The 20,309-nt window shown below is 43.8% G+C and overlaps 1 protein-coding gene across 2 annotated transcripts in view; it reads right to left on the bottom strand.

Annotated features, from left to right (window-relative positions):
- Window positions 1–14,866, bottom strand: part of BLK (BLK proto-oncogene, Src family tyrosine kinase) — an 86,606-nt gene extending 71,740 nt beyond the window's left edge. For both annotated transcript variants that reach the window (XM_070611423.1, XM_070611426.1), the window contains exon 1: window positions 14,592–14,866. The gene's annotated coding sequence lies outside the window, so the exon portion shown is untranslated. The remainder of the gene's footprint in view (window positions 1–14,591) is intronic.
- Between the last annotated feature and the right edge of the window lie 5,443 nt (window positions 14,867–20,309).

The following is a 20,309-nucleotide window of genomic DNA, read 5'->3' as shown; positions in this document are numbered from 1 at the left end:
GTATCAAAACCCATGGGACACAGCAAAAGCAGTACCAAGCAGGAAGTTTATAATGATAAATGCCTACATTAAAAAAGAAGAAAGATCTCAAATAACTTGACTTTACATCTCAAGGAATTAGAAAAAGAAAAATAAGCTCAAAGTTAGCAGAAGGAAGGAAATGATGAAGATTAGAGCAGAAATAAATCAAATAGAAAATAAAAACAACAGAAAAAAATCAACAAAACTAAGAGTTAGTTTTCTGAAACAACAAACAAAATTGACAAATCCTTAGCTACATTAAGAAAAAAGAAGATTCAAATAAATCAAACCAGAAATGAAAGAGAAGACATTACAAAGGATGCCTCAGAAATAAAAAAAAATCATATAATGAACAATTATACGCCAACAAACTGGATAACCTACAAGAAATGGATAAGTTCCTAGAAACAATCAAATCACCCAAACTGAATCAAGAAGAAAGAGAAAGCCTAAACAGACTACCACTAACTAAGGAAATCGAATTAGTAATCTTCCAAGAAAGAAAAGCCCAGGACCAGATGGCTTCACAGGTGAATTCTACCAAACATTCTAAGAAGAATTAACACAAATCTTTCTTAAATGCTTCAAGAAAATAGAAGAGAGAACACTTCTAAACTCATTTTATGAGGCCAACATTACCTTGATATCACCAGACAAGATGCTACAAGAAAAGAAACTACAGACCAATATCCCCGAAGAATACAGATGTAAAAATCCTCAATACAATACCACCAAACTGGATTCAAGAGCACATTAAAAGGATCATACAGCTCAGACTTATCCCTGGGATACAAGGATGGTTCAACATACGCAAATCAATCAATGATTGACACAACACATCGACAAAATGAAAGAAAAACACCACATGATCATCTCAATAGACAGAGAAAACGCATTTGACAAAGTTCAACATCCATTCATGATTAAAGCTCTCAACAAAATAGGTTATCAAAGGAACTCACTTTGACACAAGAAAGGCCAGATATGAAAAGCTCACAGCTGACATAATCAATGCGGAAAACTGAAAGCTTTCCCTCTAAGATCTGGTACAAAGTAAGGATGTTCAGCTTCACCCCTTCTTTTCAACATAGTACTGGAAGTCCTAGCCAGAGCAAGTAGACAAGAAAAAGAAATAAAGGCATAAAATTGGAAAGAAAGAAGTAAAATTATCTTTGCAGATGACATGATCATATCCATAGAAAACCCCAAAGACTCCACACAAAAAAACTGTGAGAGCTAATAAACAAATGCAGTAAAGCTGCAGGATACAAAATCGACATAGAAAAATCAACCACATTTCTATATGCAAACAACAAACTATCTGAAAAGGAACTTAAGAAAACAATACCATCTGTAATTGCAACAAAAAGAATGAGATACTCAGGGATAGATGTAACCAAAGAGATGAAAGACTTGTACACTGAAAATTACAAAACATTAACGAAGGAAATTAAAGATGACACAGATAAATGAAAAGACATCCTGTGTTCATGGATTGGAAAAATTAATATTATAAAATGTCCATACTATCCAAAGTGATCTACAGATTCAATGCAAGCCCTATCAAAATCCCAATGGCATTCTTTACAGGAACAGAAAAAAAATCCTAAAATTAACATGGAACCACAAAAGACCTCAAATAGCAAAAGCGATCTTGAGAAAGAAGAACAAAGCAGGAGACATTACATTTCCTGATGTCAAAATATATTACAAAGCTACAGGAATCAAAACAGTATAATATTGGCATAAAAACAGACATATAGACAAATGGAACAGAATAGAGAGCCCAGAAATAAATCTATGCATCTACAGTCAGCTGATCTTCAACAAGAATGTCAAGAACATGCAATGGGAAAGGACAGTCTTTTCAAAGAACAGTGTTGGGAAAACTGGATATTCACATGCAGAAGAACAAAATTGAACCTTTATCTCATACCATATACAATAATCAACTGAAAATGGATTAAAGAATTAAATGTAAGGCCTGAAAGCATAAAACTACTAGAAGAAACCATAACGGAAAAGTCTTTTTTTCTTTTTTTTTTTTGAGGACGGTTAGCCCTGAGCTAACTTCTGCCACCAGTCCTTCTCTTTTTGCTGAGGAAGACTGGCCCTGAGCTAATATCCATGCCCATCTTCCTCTATTTTATATGTGGGATACCTGCCACAGCATGGCTTGACAAGCGGTACATAGATTTGCACCCGGGATCTGAACCGGTGAACCTCAAGCCGCCAAAGCGGAATGTGTGAACCTAACCACTGCGCCACCAAGCTGGCCCCAGGGACAAGCTTCTTGACAATGATCTGTGCAATGAATTTTTGGATACAACACCAAAAGCTCAGGCAACAAAAGCAAAAATAGATAAAAGGGATTGCATCAAACTAAAAAGCTTATGTACAGCAAAGGAAAAAAGTCAACGGAGCAAAAAAGCAACCTATAGAATGGGAGAAAATATTTTTCCTCTACTTTATATGTGGCAGGTGTCCCACAAATAAAGTAGAGGAAGATGGGCATGGAAGTCAGCTCAGTGCCAGTCTTCCTCAGCAAAAAGAGGAGGATTGGCGGCAGATGGTAGCTCAGGGTTAATCTTCCTCAAAAACAAAAAAACCCAAAAAAACCCCCAGAAGTTTATCCCCTATGGTTTTTTTCTGGTAGTTTTATGCTTTCATATCTTATATTTAACCATGTGTCTGATAAGGTGCTAATATCCAAAATAGGTAAGGAACTTGTACAACTCAATCGCAAAAAAAAAAAAAAGCAAGAGAAGAGAAAAGCGATTGAAAAATGGGCAAAGACCTGAATAGACGTTTCACAAAAGAAGGCATACAAATGGCCAATAGGTATATGAAAAGATGCTCAACTTCATCAGGAAAATGCAAATCAAAACAGCAATGAAATATCACTTCACACCTCTTAAAATGGCTATTATCAGAAAGATAAAAAGTATTGGCAAGAATGTGGAGAAAAGGGAATCTTTGTACACTGTTGGTGAGAATGTAAACTGGTACGGCCATTATGGAAAATGGTCTGGAGGTTCCTCAAAAAATAAAAAATAAAACTACATTATAATCCCATTTCTGGGTATATAGCCAAAGGAAATGAAATCAGTATCTCAAAGCGATATCTGCACCCTCATGTTCATTTCATCATGATTCACAATAGCCATGACATGGAAACAACCTAAGTGTTTATCAAACAGATGAATTGATAAAGAAAAGAAAATATATATGTGTATACATTTATACATATATATGCATGTGTATATATACACACACACAAAATAGAATATTATTCAGCGTTTAAAAAGAAGAAAGTCCTGCCATTTGTGACAACATGGATGAACCTGGATGATATTACATTAAGTGAAACAAGCCAGATACAGAAAAACAAATACTGGGTGATCTAATTTATATGTGAAATCTAAAATATTCAAATTCATAGGAACAAAGAGTAGAACGATGGTACCAGGGGCTGGGGGAAGAGGGAAATGGAGAAACAGTGGTCAAGAGGTACAAAGTTTCTGTTATGCAAAAAGAATAAGTTCTGAAGAACAGGTGTACAGCAATGTGACTATAGTTGACAATATCATATTGTGTATTTTAATTTTGCTAAGAGGGTAGATCTTGGGTGTTCTCACCACAAAAAGGGAAAAAGAAGGAAATGGTAAACATGTGAAGTGATGGAAATGTTGATTGGCTTGTTGGTGGTCAATATTCCACAACGTATACATGTATCAAGTCATCACTTGTACAATGTAACTCTATACAATTTTTGGTAGTCAATTATACCTAAATAAAGCTGAGGGAAAGAAGTAAAGAGGAATTAAAATGGCATACTAAAAACAGTTTTTTAATACAAAATCAGGCAATAAAGGGGAACAGAAGAACAAAAAAGAGATGAGACAAGTAGAAAACAAATAGTAAAATGGTAGATCTAAATCCAAACGTAAATAATTACATAAATATAAATAGATTAAACACTCCAATCAAAAGGTAAAGATTGACAGACTGAAAAAAAAAGCAAGATCCAACCCTATATTGGCTAGAAAAGATGCACTTTAAATTCAGATTGACATTAACGCTAGACCAACAAATAGGTTGAAAGCAAAAGATAGGAAAAATATACATGATACATACAGTATAAATATAACTGGAGTGCCAACATTAACATCAGACAAAATAGACTTTAAGACAGGAAATATTACTGAGAAAAGAAGGTGATTTCATAATAACAAAAGGGTCAATAAAGCTAGAAGATGGAAAAAATTATAAATGTGTATGTACCTAAAAGAAAAAAACTTGAAACATATGAAGAAAAATTGACGAAATTAAAAGGTGAAATTTATAATCCAACAATTACAGTTGAAGATTTTGACACTCCTCTCTCTGGAATTGATAGAACAAGCAGAAAGAAAATCGGGAAGGATAAAGAACTGAAGAATGCTGTCAATTAATTTGATTTAACTGACGTGTATAAACACTCCACGTAGCAACATCAGAATACCCGTTCTTTTCAAGTCTGCATGGAACATTGACCAGGATAGACCCTATCTTAGGCCGTAAAACAAGTCTCGATTACTGTGAAAGGAACAAAATCACACAAAGTATATTCTCCAACCACGATGAATATTACATTAGAAATCAATAATAGAAATAAATCTGATAAATCTCCAAATATGTGGAAATTAAACGACACACCTCTAAACAACCTCAAAGATGAGGAGTTAGAAGGGAAATTAGGAAATATCTTGATGTAAATCAAAATTTAAAAAAGCATATTAAATTGTATGGTAACAGCAAAAGTAGTACTTGGAGGGGGATTTATAATTTTAAATACCAAGATTAGAAAACAAGAGAAGAAATATGTAAAATCAATGAAACAGAAGAGCAAATCAAATCTAATACAAGCAGAAGGGAGGAAATAGTAAAGATCAGAATAGGAATCAATGAAACAGAAGGCAAACAAACAAATAAAAGAGATAATCAATGAAACCAAAAGATGGTTTGATGAACCTCTAGCTAGACCAATCGATAAAGACTCAATTTCAGTAAGGACAAGAGAAGACCCCATTTTCATCACAGAATCTCCTGAAGGTTCAGGAATTAGAAATGAGGGAAAAGGTGCGTTAAAAACAAAATGATTGATGAAAGCTTACTTAGGAAGCAGTCAGACTCCACCCCCTTGCTTTTCCTCCCTACTCAGCACACCTTGCCCTTTGCCCCTCCACACCCCAGCAGAAGACTGGAGATTTGTTCTCTGTTGAGTCTATTGAGGTTACAACAGAGGGACTCTGAACTGGGAGACTCCAGGCACAATTGAGGACACAGCCACCATCCTGAAGTCAGAGGGAATAAGTGAAAATTTGCCTACTGAAGGTTGAGAACTGCCAACCGCAGCCTTCTTCCCCAATACGCATCCAAAACATAGGCATCCGGCCTTAGGCCTTCAAGCAGGAGGGTAGGAAAGTCTACTTTGGGGACTCTGACCAGCCCAGAGTCTAAAAATGCTAAGCGTTTCCATGGACACAGCCCAAGCTATATCACCCTACAGTGAGAACAGTTGACAATCCTCACCCATGGGCTCAGAATGTCCAAACAATCTTTTGAGTGCACCACTCTGAAATACGAACGACCAGTCAAGAATAAGTAAGCATTTAGCATCTGATATGTCAGATAGAGACAAAACACACAGGAGGAAAAAGGAAAAGTTCGGAGGAAACAGAGTCTGCGCAGGGAAAGGACAACTTCACAAAGACTATTATTGGTATTCTTACAGAGTTAGTAGATAATATTGAACCATGAAACAAGAAAAACAGGATGCTTAAAAAAGAAGAAACATTCAGAAACAACAAGAACAAGGAGCCTCAGGGATTAGTAGAAAAATGGAAAGGTTGAAAGATAAAAAGGAAGACATCTCAAAGAAATAGAGAAAAAGAGAAAGGAGACAGAAACAGAAGAGATAATTAAAGAACCATTACAGAAGGTCCAACTTTTAAATAACAAAAAATTCCACAAAGAGAGAAAAGAGAAAACAGAACAAAATTATCAAAGCACTAGTTAGGAAAATTTCTTGGAGTTGAAAGAGCTAAGTTTCCAGATTGAAAAGGTCCCTTGAATGTTTAGCACAATGGATAAAAACCAACCTATCCCAAGGCACTGCATCATCAGATTTCAGAACAATGAAGCAAAGAGAATATCCACAGGCTTCCAGAATGAAAACAGGGAACAGAGGACCAATGACCAAAATAGTTTTGAATTACTCAAAGTAACCCTGGAAGCCAGAAAATAATGGAACAATGTCTTCAAAATTCTAAGGGGATGTTATTTCCAACTTAGAATTCTATCTTGAGCCTAACGATTAATTGGGAGTGGGAGCAGAATAAAGACATTTTCGGGCATGCAAAGTCTCAAAACATTGATTCCATGCCCCCTTTCTAAAGAAGAGACTCAATGATGTACACTATAAAAATGAAGAACTAAACCAAGGAAGAAAAAAACCTGGGATCCAAGAAACAGAGCAGCCAATATGAGAGAGGTGAAAGAGATCCCCAAGAAGATGGTGAAGAGAAATCTCAAGAAAACAGCTGTGAAGTGGGACATTTTGGAGCAGGTCAGTGTCCCGGGGGATTTCTTCATTAAGGCGATATTACCGTATTGCCTGATGTGTTTGAATGTACTGAGAAGAGATTTACAAAACTAAGGACAACTACTTTGGCGGATTGAATTAATGACCAACACATAGATAATTAAGCAAATGAGAAATCAAGTCAATTACATCGAGGAAAAACTTAATATTGTGTTTGGAAAAAAATAAGCATAGTATAGTATATGGTTCAGCTGTGGGTAGAGTTTATATAATCATAACAGAAACACTGAATACTTAGCGAATAAAAATTAATATATAGCTATACTGGAAAGATGGGGAGATAAGAAGAGTATGTTGGAGAGACTGAAAAAGAGCTAAATTTATCTCATAGTAAGAAGTAAAAGGATCATGTCTAAAACTGAAATATCATGAAATGGCAATCTAAGCATGTTATTTGGTGAAATGGAGGTAAATGTCACAATCATCAGTTGAAAATGCTGAAAGTGTGCATTCTGGGGAGCAGAAAACAGTAGTTGGCAGAGGCAAAGGAGCCCACGGTTTTTTCATAGCAAGCCTCTCTGAGTCTCTAAACCACATACAGGTATGACCCTGATACACACTAAACTAGATTTAAAAAAAATCAAGAGAGAGAAGGAGATGACCAAGATTACGGAGAGTTGAGCTTCTGTACTCACAGGTAGAATATTGCCCGGAAACAAAGGGAGATTCTGGGACTGTGGCCCTGAGAAAAGTCTCAGAACACTGAACAGAAGAGGCAGCAACAAAATGTGATTCTTAGCAGCCATCCCAACGTTCACGAAATTGGAGGTCTTTTCTCTAATCCTTGGGAACTCCAATAGGAAATGGACTTGTTTTCTCAGAATAGCTCAGTTCAAAACTAGAGAGCATACAGGGCCTATCATTAGGGTTGTGGATATCACAAGCCCTGGACCCTAGAGGAGATGCTTGCAGACAAAGGACAGGAAAGCACAGAGCAGTGGCTTCCAATTTTTTTATTGTGACCCACAGTTTACATTACAACCCAGTATACACATGTGAATAACTAACACACAGTTTCACCAAAAAATACCTATCCTCACCTTTTATACATTCTGTTGTGTTTTACCCCTCTCTCTTCTCCTTTCTTCTGTGGGCTTTATTCATTTCAGTTCTATTTCATTTTTTAAATGCTGGTTTTGACCTACTAAATTGATTTTCACTACCACTCAGCCATCAAGCCCCACAGAGCCAAAAACCCTGGTGAGAAGCATCCCAAAGGGACTGCGGCGAGCCTGGGAAGCAGCTGGAACCAGTGGGAAGAGCGCGGGCTTTACCACCACGCAGCTCAGAGTTGAAATCCCACTTTCATAATCCCGCTTACTGGCTGTGAGATTCTGGCTGTGTTACCTAATCACCTCAACTTTCTTGTCTCTAAAACTAAGATAACAAAACCCAGCTCTTCAGATTCTTGAGACAGCAGGTCTGTAAAGTGCTTGGCTCTCAAAAGGCACTCAGAAAATGTTCATTACCATTTCTTTTAAGTTGAAGGCGGAAGCCCCAAAAATGTGGGTCCTTACAAGTGAGTCCGCATGTGTCCCTGAAGCAGTTTAGTGGTTAAGACCTTGGAGTCTGGAGCAAGACTGCCTGGGTCAAGCCCTGCCGCAGAACAGCCCTGAGGACTTGGGCAAGTTGCCCAACCTAGCTGGGGGTCTGTTTCCTTACCTTAGAGTGGGGATGATAATAATACCTGTCTCTCAGGGTTTTGTGAGGATTCAATGACATTTAGAACAGTTCCTGACACATGAATGTAGTGTAGACCTTTACCATCACCACTGTAATGACACGTGAATACCATGTAGTTTACCACTGTAATGACTCACAAACGCCGTGTAGACATTTACCAACATCACCGTAATCGTGTCGGCTGGACACGAAACAAGTGACAGTGAGGCAGGATCCAAGGCTCCCAGGGAAGGTAGGGAGCACTAAACATTTGGCCTGTCTACACTGGCACAGCTGCAGTGGTGATTTTCAGCCAGAGACTATGCTGACTTGTCAGTGTTAAACCTTTGGAACAGCACCATACTTGTACCTCATTTTCTTAGCATTGTCCCCGTGGCACCCTCCAACTGCCCCTCCCCCGCTGCTACCAAGGAGAGAGCTAAACACGAGGTAGAATCCAATTTGGAGTAATATGCAAAGGCAGGGTTGGGCAGCAGCCTCAATGTGGTTGTTTAGAATTTTCTGAGCACTTAGAATGTCCTAGGATCTGAACTGTAGTCTGGACCAACTCCCCCATCAGATTCAGGCAAGAATTGTGTGCGAGGTGTGGAGTGCATGCAAGAAACTCGTCAAAGACGTTTGCTAGGGAGAACCGAGAAGGGTTTGGAGCAAAGTTTGCCCTTGTACCTTCCTCACACCCAAGGGACAGGGATGAGGACTCCTACCCTTGCCTGACCACCAGGAGTGGGCAGCTGAGAGGGTTGGAAAATGTCATAGGATCTGTGGTTGCCTAGCTAAAATCCACTCCCCCTCCTCCTTCTAATAAAACTCAGATTTTCTTTTGGGGATGCTCTCCTCTCCCTCAAGTTCAAGTGGTTTGAGGCAATCTGGCCCAACCCTACTCCCATGAACCAATCAGCACATCCCATCCCTGAGACTGTAGTCATTGGTTCAAGGGTAGAAATTGTTCTAAGTGGGTCCAACCAGGGTAAATAAGATGGCTCTCACTTATTTTATAAGACAGGAAGGCTTGATTCAAACTTCTATTCTAATTCCCCTGTTTCTGCAATGTGGCCTGGGAGCTCTTCATAGCTACCAAGATCATACAGGAGCAGACTTAGGATGAAGCCAACACTGCAGATGGAAGAGCAGAGAAATGGAAAGGAACTAGTCCTTGGGGATGTTGTTGACCTGCTGGATTAAACTAATGCCGAAGTCTGCCCTACTTCTAGACTTTCCAATTATAGGAAACTATAAATTCCCTTCCAAGTTGGGTTTTCAGTTATGCAGCAGAAAGGGTCCTAATTGATGAACAAAACAAGCGTAAATGTTGGGATTGTTTGGGGAATAGAGCAGGGTAAAGATGGCTGGTAAATGTTCACATGTTCATATGATATTTATTGTGAAATATATATTTGGTCTTTGTCCAGTTTTCTGACACAGAGCTCCTAAAATACTTAGAATTTCCTAAGTGCTGAGAGCAATAATGGTGTCTTTTGTTGTGTTAATGAGGTGACTTTTGGAAAGCATCTGGGTAACCCAAGGATGAGGGCTGATTGCCAAGGGAACCAACCATGTGTTTAGAGGGTTGAAACTTTCAGTCCCACTTGACTTCAGGGAGGGGAGAGGGGATAAAGAATGAGTTAAATTACCAACAGTCAATGATTTAACCGGTCATGCCTATGTCATGTAGCCTCCATAAAAACTCAGAAGGATGGGGTTCAGTGAACACATAGACATTTGGGAGAGTGAGGCTCCTGGGAGGGCATGGGAGCTCCCAGCTCTTACCCCATACCTTGCCCTTGTCCTACGCTCTCTTCCATCTCGCTGTTCCTGAGTTATATCCTTTTATAATAAACCAGTGCCTAGTTAGTAAAATGTTTCTCTGAGTTTTGTGAGCTGCTGTAGCAAATTAATGGAACCCAAAGAGGGGGTCATGGGAATCTCCGATCTATGGGTCATCTGTCAGAAGCACAGGTGACAACCTGGACTTGTGATCTGAAGTGAGGGTGGGGCACAGGCTTGTAGGACCGAGCCCTTAACCTATGGGATCTCATGCTATCTCCAGGCAGATAGTGTCAAAATTGAGTCAAATTGTTGGACACCCAGCTTGTCTCAGAGAATTGTTTAAAGAATGGTAAAAACCCCACACACATTGTAATTGGTGTTCAGAAATGTACTTCCAAATTCCCAAATCCATGCCATTCTGGTGCTTTCTATGGTGGTCATCCACACTCTCAGGCAGCAGCCCTTAGATGTGCCCAATCCAGAGATCTCCAATTGTCAGCCCAGGACACAGACCCACAGAAGTCTCTCTTTTTCCCCTTTCCATGCAGCATTAGCCCATTTATGTTAGGTTTAAAGTTTGTTGACAGCAATTAGAAACCAGGAGATAGTATTTGAAATCCCATATTCCTGTCTTATTTCGAAAAGTCCTCAGGACAGCATTCCCACAGGGTCACGATCAGGTGAGCCGGGTGGTAGCTGCTCCTCAGCTGGAGCCGTGCCACCGTCTCCCACCACTCAAGGACTTTCAGTTGACATTTATCCCTGTGCTGTATTGCTGCTTTATTTGCTAGAGTTGGGCTAACAGAAAGGCAAGATTTGTCTTGTCCCCATCCTTCTATCACAAGTGTGACAGCGAATGACAGAGAGGCCATCGCTTTTGCTGGATCTGTCTCCCTCACTCAAGCCACCTTTGTGTTTTCCACTTCTTATCTAGTCCAGCCTCCTCCTGAGGAAAACTCAAGCCCAGAGAGGGAAAGAGGTTTACACAGGGTAACTCAGCACAATATGGAACCCCTAACTCCTAATTCCTCATCCACATTTTTGTCGTATCCAGTGCCTCCCAGATAAATATCATATGTCACAGGAAGCCTCTCTATGTACTTCTGAATACAGCCAGGAATCTGAGAGCATGTTGGCTTTTAAAGGTTCCATTCTTGGCTAAGGCCTTTCCCCAGATCCCTGGCCTCCACCCTGGTGGAGAGCAGAAAGAGCACGGGCTACGTCAGAAAAACTTAGCGTTGGCTCTACCACTCACTAGATGTGACCTTGGGCAAGTTACTCAAGTCCTCTGATTCTTAGGTTTCTCCTTTGCAAAATAGTGTAGCAACCTCCAGACTGAAGTAGAGCTGTTGTTAGGAATAAATGTGAACCTTTGTACGAGGGCTGGCGCACAGTCAGCAAGCCCACTCCCTCTCTGCATTCTGAGTAAGGAGCGCATTCAGAAACCAAGAGCCTCTATTATCACAACCCTCCCCTGCCTGTCCAAACGCTGAGGCATCCCTGGGTGCTGGCTTGGCTGTTTACGAAGCATGTTTGTGAGCGGGATCATACTTGGACTTCTTGACAGCCAGCCCAGTGCAAGAGGACTCCTCAGCCGCTCCTTACAGAAGAGGGCGGTGAGCGCCCCAAGCCGCACAGCTGAGCAGGGCAGCCCTGGGACTCTGACCACAGCTCTACGCTCACTTATTCTGTAACTCCAGAAAAGCGGCTCTAGGACTCTGGAAAAGTGGCTGCAGGACTCCCAGCTTCACCTATGAAATGCAGGGAATGGACTTGGTGGCTTCCGGAGTCCTCCCAAAGTCTCTGTGTTCTGTACGTCTCAGAATTCTGTGGCTGAATCATGTCCCCCCAAACTTTATATGTTGAAGCCCTAATGCCCCGTATCTCACAATGTGACTGGAGACAGGGCCTTTAAAGAGGGGAATAAGTTAAGGTGAGGCTTTCAGGGTGGGCCCTAGTCCAATACGACTGGTGTCCTCATAAGACGTGGAAATTTGGACACACAAAAGGGACACGAGACATGCACATGCACAGAAGAAAGCCCACATGAGGAAACAGGGGAAGGCAGCCACCTGCACACCAAGAAGAGAGGCCTTAGAAGGAACCAACCCCACTGACACCTTGATCTTGAACTTCCAACGTCCAGAACTTGAGAAAATAAATGTCCGTTGTTTAAGCTACCCAGTCTGTGGTCTTTCGTTAGGGCAGCCTGAGCAGGCTCGTCCAGAGTTCCATGTCATTCCACTATGAAGAGCCACAGGCTTGGTGCTGCTGAGGTACCCAGTGAAGTAGGATGCCACCCTCTCAGACAGTACACAAAATAGTTGGGGGCAATCTGAGGGAGATTTTGGAAGTAGTTGTTTTCAGTTTTGCTTTAGTTTTTGTTTTATCTTGTTGGCTTTTTCTATCTGCCTCTCCAAATTTCCCATCCCCCTTCCTCTGTTAAGAGATGTGCTCCCTGGTCACAGGGGAGGACGATGACCCAGGGCCTGACCAGCCATAATAGCCCACCTCTCTGACAACAGGGATTGGCCCATGGAGTGGTCTTGGACGTCAGCATGGCCCGCGAGAGCCCCTCCCGGGATTGCCACAAGGATTACAGTAACAACAGCTAACTTTGACTGCATCTTACTATGGCTGCCTCCTGTTTTAAGCCCTTCATAGGTATTATCTCCTTTAATTCTCAAGCAACTCCATGAGATGGTTTCTTTTGCTGGTTCCTGAGAGGTTAAGTGACTTGTCTAAAGTCACCAGGTTAGTGAAAGGCTAAGCCAGGATGGATACCCAGAAAGTCTGGCTCCAGCACCCATGCTTTCTGCTGAGGACACTAAGCTGGAGCTGCTGGTGGATGTTTTATCCACCACACAGAGGAGGCCTGTTTGTACTCTGAGATAAAGAGGCAGGTCACTCGGGGTGATAGTGCCCAAAGAACGAGGCAGCAGACGCGCCCTCCATGGGTTAACACCAGCATCCTCTACTCCCAACTGGCCTCCTTGGGCAGCACTGGGGTGGGGCTGGCCCCTGGGTCCCATCTCAGTCCCTGAGAATGAGCTGTTCTCTGCTGGACCCTAGGGAAGTTCAGAGCACACCCGTCCGCTGCAAAGATCCCAGGTCCTGTCCTGGGGCTGAGGTAAAGATCCCAACTTGGCCGACAGCCCCAGGCCCCTCCATAACCAGCCATCCTGCCCCTCAATTGCAAATGGAGATACTAATATTTACCAGACAGTGACTGTGGGCATTAACAATGAGCTGATATGGGAAAGGACCTCATATTGGGCAAGGAGCAGGTGCTCACTGGGGACCCTATCATTTTAGGACAACTTGGAGACAATGGAGCTCATCTCTAGAATTGCTAAGGTGGTTCTTTATCCTAGAGTTCACTGACCCTGGCTGCAATCACCAGAACACAAACCTATAATTTTCACTCCAGATGCAAAGGCAACAGCTGCCATGAGGGTCTTTGGGCACCGGTTTCCCAGGAGCCAGCATCCTCTTTGTCTTCTAAAGCTCCCTCAGGAAAATAGGGCTGCCCCTGCCCCAGGGAGCTCCTCACACCAAGATCCAAGCCCTCAAAGGGTTGTGAACTGCTCAAAGCCAGACCCAATCTGAACAGCCCAACAACTCCATCAATAAAGCCTTTGGATTGGGGCATTGTTCCTTTGCCCCTACACGACCTACACACCCAACTCCCATAAAAAGAGGGAAGAATACCCTACCAGTCAGAAAATAAGATGCCCAGTGTCACTGATCCCTCAGTGAAAGGTAGTCTTCAGTTGATTTCCTATTTGTCAGCTAACTGGGAGCCAGGCCTGTGAGCCCAGGATGTAACGGGTGTGGATTTCATGCTGAGAAGTGGTAACAGCTCCAGAGCCACCTGCAGGGGAAGTTTGGGGCCAGCACTGGGGTACTTGAGGCACTGGTGGTGGAGGGGGGCAGTGTGAGGGCACTTGAAAGGGGATAGGGCAGGTGAGAGAGGTGTAAAGAGCCCTAGAAACCTGCATCTACACCTCTGGGCCCTTCACTATGTGTGTGCCCTTCGTATCTGCTCTACAGCTCGGCACCATGCTCCAAAATGGGGTGCCTGACTGCCTTCATCTCATCCCTCTTTTGTGTCAACTTTAGGGTCTCAGAATTAACATGTCCAAGACCAATCTCTTGATTTTCCCTCCCAAACCCACTTTTTCCTTGATTCAATGAATCAACACCATCACCGACTCTGTTGTTCAATCCAAAATGCCTAGCAGTCATTGTCTCAGTCCCTTTCCCCCAGTCAGCAAATCCTAGGAGCTCTACCTCCAACATGATCTAGAATCTGCCCACTTATCTCCACCTGCATCGCTGTCACCCCAGTACAAGGCATCATTGGCCTCGACAACGGCTTTCTCTGGCCGCTTTTAATTCCCCTCTCCCCAGTATTCTCCCTTGTGTCATCTCGCTTTATTTTCTGGAGGTACTTATCAGTAGCTGAACTTACCTTGTTGGCCGGTTTATTTCATTGTTATGGCCTGTCTTCTTCGCTCACTAGAACACAGGTAAGCCACACAAGAAGGGGCCTTACTGTTCTTGTCCATCACTGTACCCCAGCCCCTTGCACAGCTCTTAGCACATCGGAGGTGGAGGTGCTCCATCACAGTTATTGAAAGATTGACGGAATCTTTATCTGGATCTTGTTGTCTCTGTCTTACAGGGTTAAGAGAAGGAAGGCGATTTGGTCAAGGCTGCAAGCTGGCGAGCAGTAACACCAGGACTGGATCCCAGGTCTCCTGACCACAGTCCAGTCCTCTCTTCTCTCCAGCACTTGGCCCCTTAGAAAATTCTTCCCAGACTTCCATTCCACAATCCCACTAATGACTGGTTTGAGTTGAGAGCAGATGTTCTGGGAGCTTCAAACCCTGAAGGCTGAGCTGCCACAAATCAGATTTTCTCAGTGGTTTAAAGAGAGGTCAGCAACGTCTGCAGCCTGGCAACTCTAGGCTCCCTGCCCTCCGGTCCCCTGAGGGGCCACCCCAGCCCGCTGGGGCCCACGCCTGGTGAGTCGTGGCTGAGTCAGCGGAAGTTCTTTCAGGGCTGAGTGCCCAGGAGGGTCCTGGCCTCAAGCAGGGCAGTAGCAGAAGTTGAGACCCAGCTGGGTCATTCAATGGAACACAGACCAAGCCCCAGGAGCATGAAGAGACAGGCCGGGGCTGGGGCTGCGGCTGAGGAAGCTCAGTGGCTGCAGAGGTTGGGATCAGGAGAATTCTCCCCAATGAGATGGAGAAGGCCCCCAGAAGCCCTTGGAACCTCCTAAGTAACTGGGATCAGGCCCCGAAGGGCTCCCACCTCTACCTGAAATACTTGACTTTAACTTTTCACTTATAGATCACCTTGTTACCTTGTTCCAAAAAGGACTGCAGTCTAACCAAAAAGATACACAACTACAATACACCAAAAGAAAACATTTTTAGAGTGGATAGGGAAAAATGAGTCAAAGGGGAGAATAAGAATAGAAAAGTAAGATGGAGCCGGGGATGGGGATAGTAGGCCCAAAGCCTGCTGTAAGGTCCTCTCCACTTACTAAGGAGGACACACACTTGGCTGAGTTTTCTAGAAGCCAGAGTGAAGAGCACAGCAGCACAGCTCAAGAATGGCAGCATCCAAAAGAGAAAAAAAACCCAGCTGCTCCAAGAAGCCCTGTTCTGAGGCTGACGTCACAAAAAAGAACATCCTGTGCTCAAGTTATCTGGTGGGCCCTCTTAGAGGGGATGCTGCATGATGCAGGACTCAACCTCCCCAACGCTCCTCACAAGAGCTCGGGGATGAGGCTCACTGTTGTGATCTGCAGTGCATCACGGTCGGTTAAGGTCACGCCAAAGGGGGGCCAGGCCTGGGGAACCCAGAGCAGGCAGAACCCCTTTGAAGCCCCTTTAGGCCTTGGGTAGTGGGTCAAACAGGCCGTGGACAAATCATTCTAACTCTCTGGGCTTCAGTTTCCTCATGTATAAAAAGGCAATAATTCTTACTCTCACAGAATTTCTATAAGGATTAGCAAAATTATATTTGCACTGTTATGGGCTAAATGTTTGTGTCCCCCCAAGATTCATATGTTGAAACCTAATCCTCAAAGTGATTGTATTAGGAGATGGGGCCTTTGGGAGGCGATTAGTCCTGAGGGTGGAGCCCTCACGAATGGGATTAGTGCCCTTGTAATAAGAAACACAGAGAGATGATTTCTCCCTCCACCACGTGAGGACACAACGAGAAGGTGGTTGTCTGCAAACCAGACAGATGTGGAGCACTTTGATCTTGGACCTCCCAGCCCCGAGAACTGTAAGAAATGAGTATTTGTTGTTTGAGCCACCCAGACTATGGTATTCTGTTACAGCAGCCCAAAATGACTAAGACAGGTACCAACATATTATAAAGCTATAGTAATTAAAACAGTGTGCTATTGATTGATTCAGGAATTGGCAACTAGATCAATAGACTTGAATAGAATGATCTGTGCATATACGAAAATAAACTGTGTTAAAATGGCATTTTAAGTCAGTGGAGAAAGGATAAATGAATCAATAAATGATACTGGAGTACTTGGGCAATCATATAGAAAAAAATAAATTACATACTCATCCTCAGTGGTAACCAGAGAAACGAAAAGTAACTGTGAGATATCATTCTCCTCCATCACACACACATAAAAAGTCGGACAATATCAGGAGGTGGCTTGGCTAATGGGTAAACGGTCCTACTGGCTGGGATGGAGATGTTTATACTGCAATATGGAGGGAAATCTGTCACTATCCAGCAAAAAGGAAAAGGCCCAGTCACCCACAATGTCACCTGCAGGAACGTACACTGGAGATGCACAGGTAGACGAGGATGGTACTGCACCACTGTGACAGGAACGATGGAAGCGTCCATGGGGAATGGAGTGGGTCAGTGAAGTGGCTCAGATCCACGTGTATCAACATCAAATGCCTACTGAGGAGGAAAAAGGCAAGTTGCGTAGCAATACTTACAGGATTATATCATTAGGAAAAAATACAAACAGACAAAATGAAACTGTGTTTGTGTTTGCGCTTTATATACGCGTGTGTATAAAAGTAAAGCCAAGAATAAGGAAAACGTCCCCCAAACTCATAGTGACGATTCTTTCTGGGAGGAGGAAAGAGAAGTCGTACAGGGAAGGGGCAGGCGGTAGGGGCTGGTCAGAGGGACTTAGCCTCACCTGTAATGCCCTCATGTTTTATAAAGAAGAATCACTTTCCTTACAACTAGTACACTTTTTAAGATAGCATACAGTATGGAAAAATAATATAGTATACCGTATAGAAGCTAATATGCTGAAATATTAATAATTGTTAACTATGGGTGGAAGGAATCTGAATGAATGTTCTTTTCTCTTCTTTTTGAACTTTTTGATTTTTCATTATTCTTCAAATTTCCCACCTCTGCAGAGAAAGGGGACCAAAACTAAAACTGAAGGCCCCCAAACCTTTGTCTCTGGACTACCCCAGGAAAAGGGCTCTATGGTGAGCAAATAGGCTGGGGTCTGGCAGGGCCAGGCCCAGAGTGAGCAGTGAGAAGACCCAGGCTGCCTTGGCCTCCTCTCAGGCCTCCAGGAGGCCGGTTGCCACTGCTTTGCCTCACAGCAGCCTCCCACTTGGCCCATTTCTTTCGGGCCTCGCCTCCACACTGGCCCCCATACTCCAGCCCAAAACAGTCTCCCAAATAGAACACACACGAGAGAGTTTCCAGTCTACACAGGGCCTAAATCCAATGGGGGCCTGAATTCTCCCTCCCTTGCTTCAGCCACCAGGAGGGACCACCCGTGACAGGAATGAATTCAAGGCCTAGAAATGCACTGAGGCCCTTCTTCCCCAGCTCTGCCCCCGCTGGGCTCACACACATTCCAGACATCCAGGTGCAAACACCTCAGCCGCCTGGGCCTTAGGGGAAGGTGGGGCAAGTTGTGGAATTTTCCCAAGTGATAACTACTGAATGGAAAACATTTTGATGAGTCTTGCTCCTGAGCTCAGGGCTGAAGGGGAGTGACAAGTCCCCAGCTAGCAGCCAGCTTCGCATGTGAGCTGTGGGAGCAAGCTGGGAAGTGAGCTCTCTCTAGTCTCAGCCTCTCCATCTGCAGAAAGGACATAGCAAAATTTGCCCCTTGCTGATTTACTGAAAAAGAGGACGGAATAATCTGCTACCCTCTTTTAGCTTCTTAGAAAAGAGGAGAAATCACACAGACCCATTAATAACAGGGGAGAGACCCCTTCCTGTCTTTCTGTAAGTCAGCGCTGGGGAGGCCAGTGTTGGCCAGACTACGTGTGAGGAGAACTCAGGGAGGCCCATCGAGCTTGTTGCTAGGATGGGAGAGGACAAATGGCCCAGTGCTCACACCACTCACCCCATCGCCAGCTGCCCATCCAGAACATTCCTGGTGATGTGGATTAAGGCTGCCCCAGGTAGAGAAGCCCAAGGTGACCTGGCCTACATGCCGATCTATATGACCTGGTGGATTTTTATGGTATGAATTAGGGCTGCCCCAGGGAGAGAAGCCCAGGGTATCCTCACCTACATGCCAATCTATATGACCAGATTCGTATCTAAAGTTATACGACCGCACAATAACCAGACCCTATCTGCACTGAAACCATTTAATGACTTTTTACCTCATCTTTTCTCTTTTCCAGTAAAAAGAAGTCACGTACCCGTGCCTTATAAATTTAGCTCTAACCCTCAACTCAGAGCAGCAGCAGGAGCTCTGACTGCCCATGGGTCCTGTCCCCATGCAGCAGCTCTTTACTGCCCATGGGTCCTGTCCCCATGCTATTCCATACTATTCTCTAAATAAAAGAGCACCACTGCCAGACCTTGAGAGTCCAAGAAACCTTTCTTTCGACTCTCCGGCTCACCATCCCCGCATCACTGGCACACTGGGCTTAGCTTGTTTCCCTCCCCTTCCTTCTTTAGCAGAGGGAACTACGCACAAGGGTTTATAAGAACGCATGCTCACCCATTCATTCATTTGTTCACGTACACGAGCATCACTGATCAGGTGCGCTCCATGTTGCAGCCCTGTGCTGGGCACTGGGAACACTTCTGGGAATGGAATGAGTAAGGCACCATCCCTGACCTCGAAGGCTTGGAATCTATTAGGAGAGACGGACAAGAGATCAGTGACCTCAGGGTGAACTGTTGGAGCGGCAGTTTGCCTGGGTGATAGGGAAGCATAGATGAAGGGCACCAGTTCAAGTCAGAGAAGTGGATACGGAGCGGGAGCGGGAGTGGGGGAGGAGCGGGGCGCGGGGGTGCGGCAGGGTGGGTTAGGGGGATAGAATCAATACATTTAGGGAAAGCTTAGAGAATCCATGTATTCTAGGACCTCCATATAGGTACATCAGACCAGATTTACTAAACATTTCTCTACTCCTTTCTAACGCTTAAGTCAGATCACAAAAATATAAGTATCCAGCCCAGAGCCTAGTATTCTGCGGGTACTGGATGTATTTGCATGGGCATGTTTGTATGTGAGCAGGTTTTAAAAATCTAATGGTTCTTCTGATGGCAAGAAATCTTTTGTAAGGACATACTTCAGAAGGACTATGATGTTTTAGAGTTTGGATCTTAACTATTTTAAACTTGCTTCTGTCTGATTTCTTTTTGGTTCCATCTGATGTCTTGTAGACTCTGAGATCCCACAGGCCTGATCTGTTTGCACGGCTGGACTTAGGAGCATGAAGAGCCGATGGGGAGTGGGGTGGGCACGGGCTGGTAGGATTTTATCCAGTCATTCTGAGGTGCTCTGCCTCCCAACTGCCAACAGGTCATTTTTCCCCCTTGGAAAATGTCAAAGATCATCCTACGCCTCAGTGCCATAAGCCCTGACTTGCAAGGATACAGAAATAAACTGGCCCAAAAAGCTGAGTTCAGGTCCAGGGAGAACAGAGTGGGTCTTACAGAGAGAAGGCATGATGAGGCTGCTCTGAGGTGGGGGTGCACCACGGGTAGGGCTCTGCTGCAGAACTCTCAGCCCAGGCCTGCAGGGACCAAGGCCTTCCTGAGTGGGGCCGGGGAGAGTCAGGCCATTAGTTCATTCTGGCAGCATCCTGTTCACTTAGGCAGGCTCCTGACTCCAGGCCACTGAGGAAGAAATGTATCCCACTGCCTTAGTCCCTTTGAGCTGCTCTAACAAAATACCACAGGTTGAGTG

Source organism: Equus przewalskii, chromosome 2 (genome assembly GCF_037783145.1).
Source record: "Equus przewalskii isolate Varuska chromosome 2, EquPr2, whole genome shotgun sequence".
NCBI classification, from domain to species: Eukaryota; Metazoa; Chordata; class Mammalia; order Perissodactyla; family Equidae; genus Equus; species Equus przewalskii.
The sequence above is the reverse complement of the archived record's forward strand: the minus strand, read 5'-3'. Positions and strand labels throughout refer to the sequence as shown.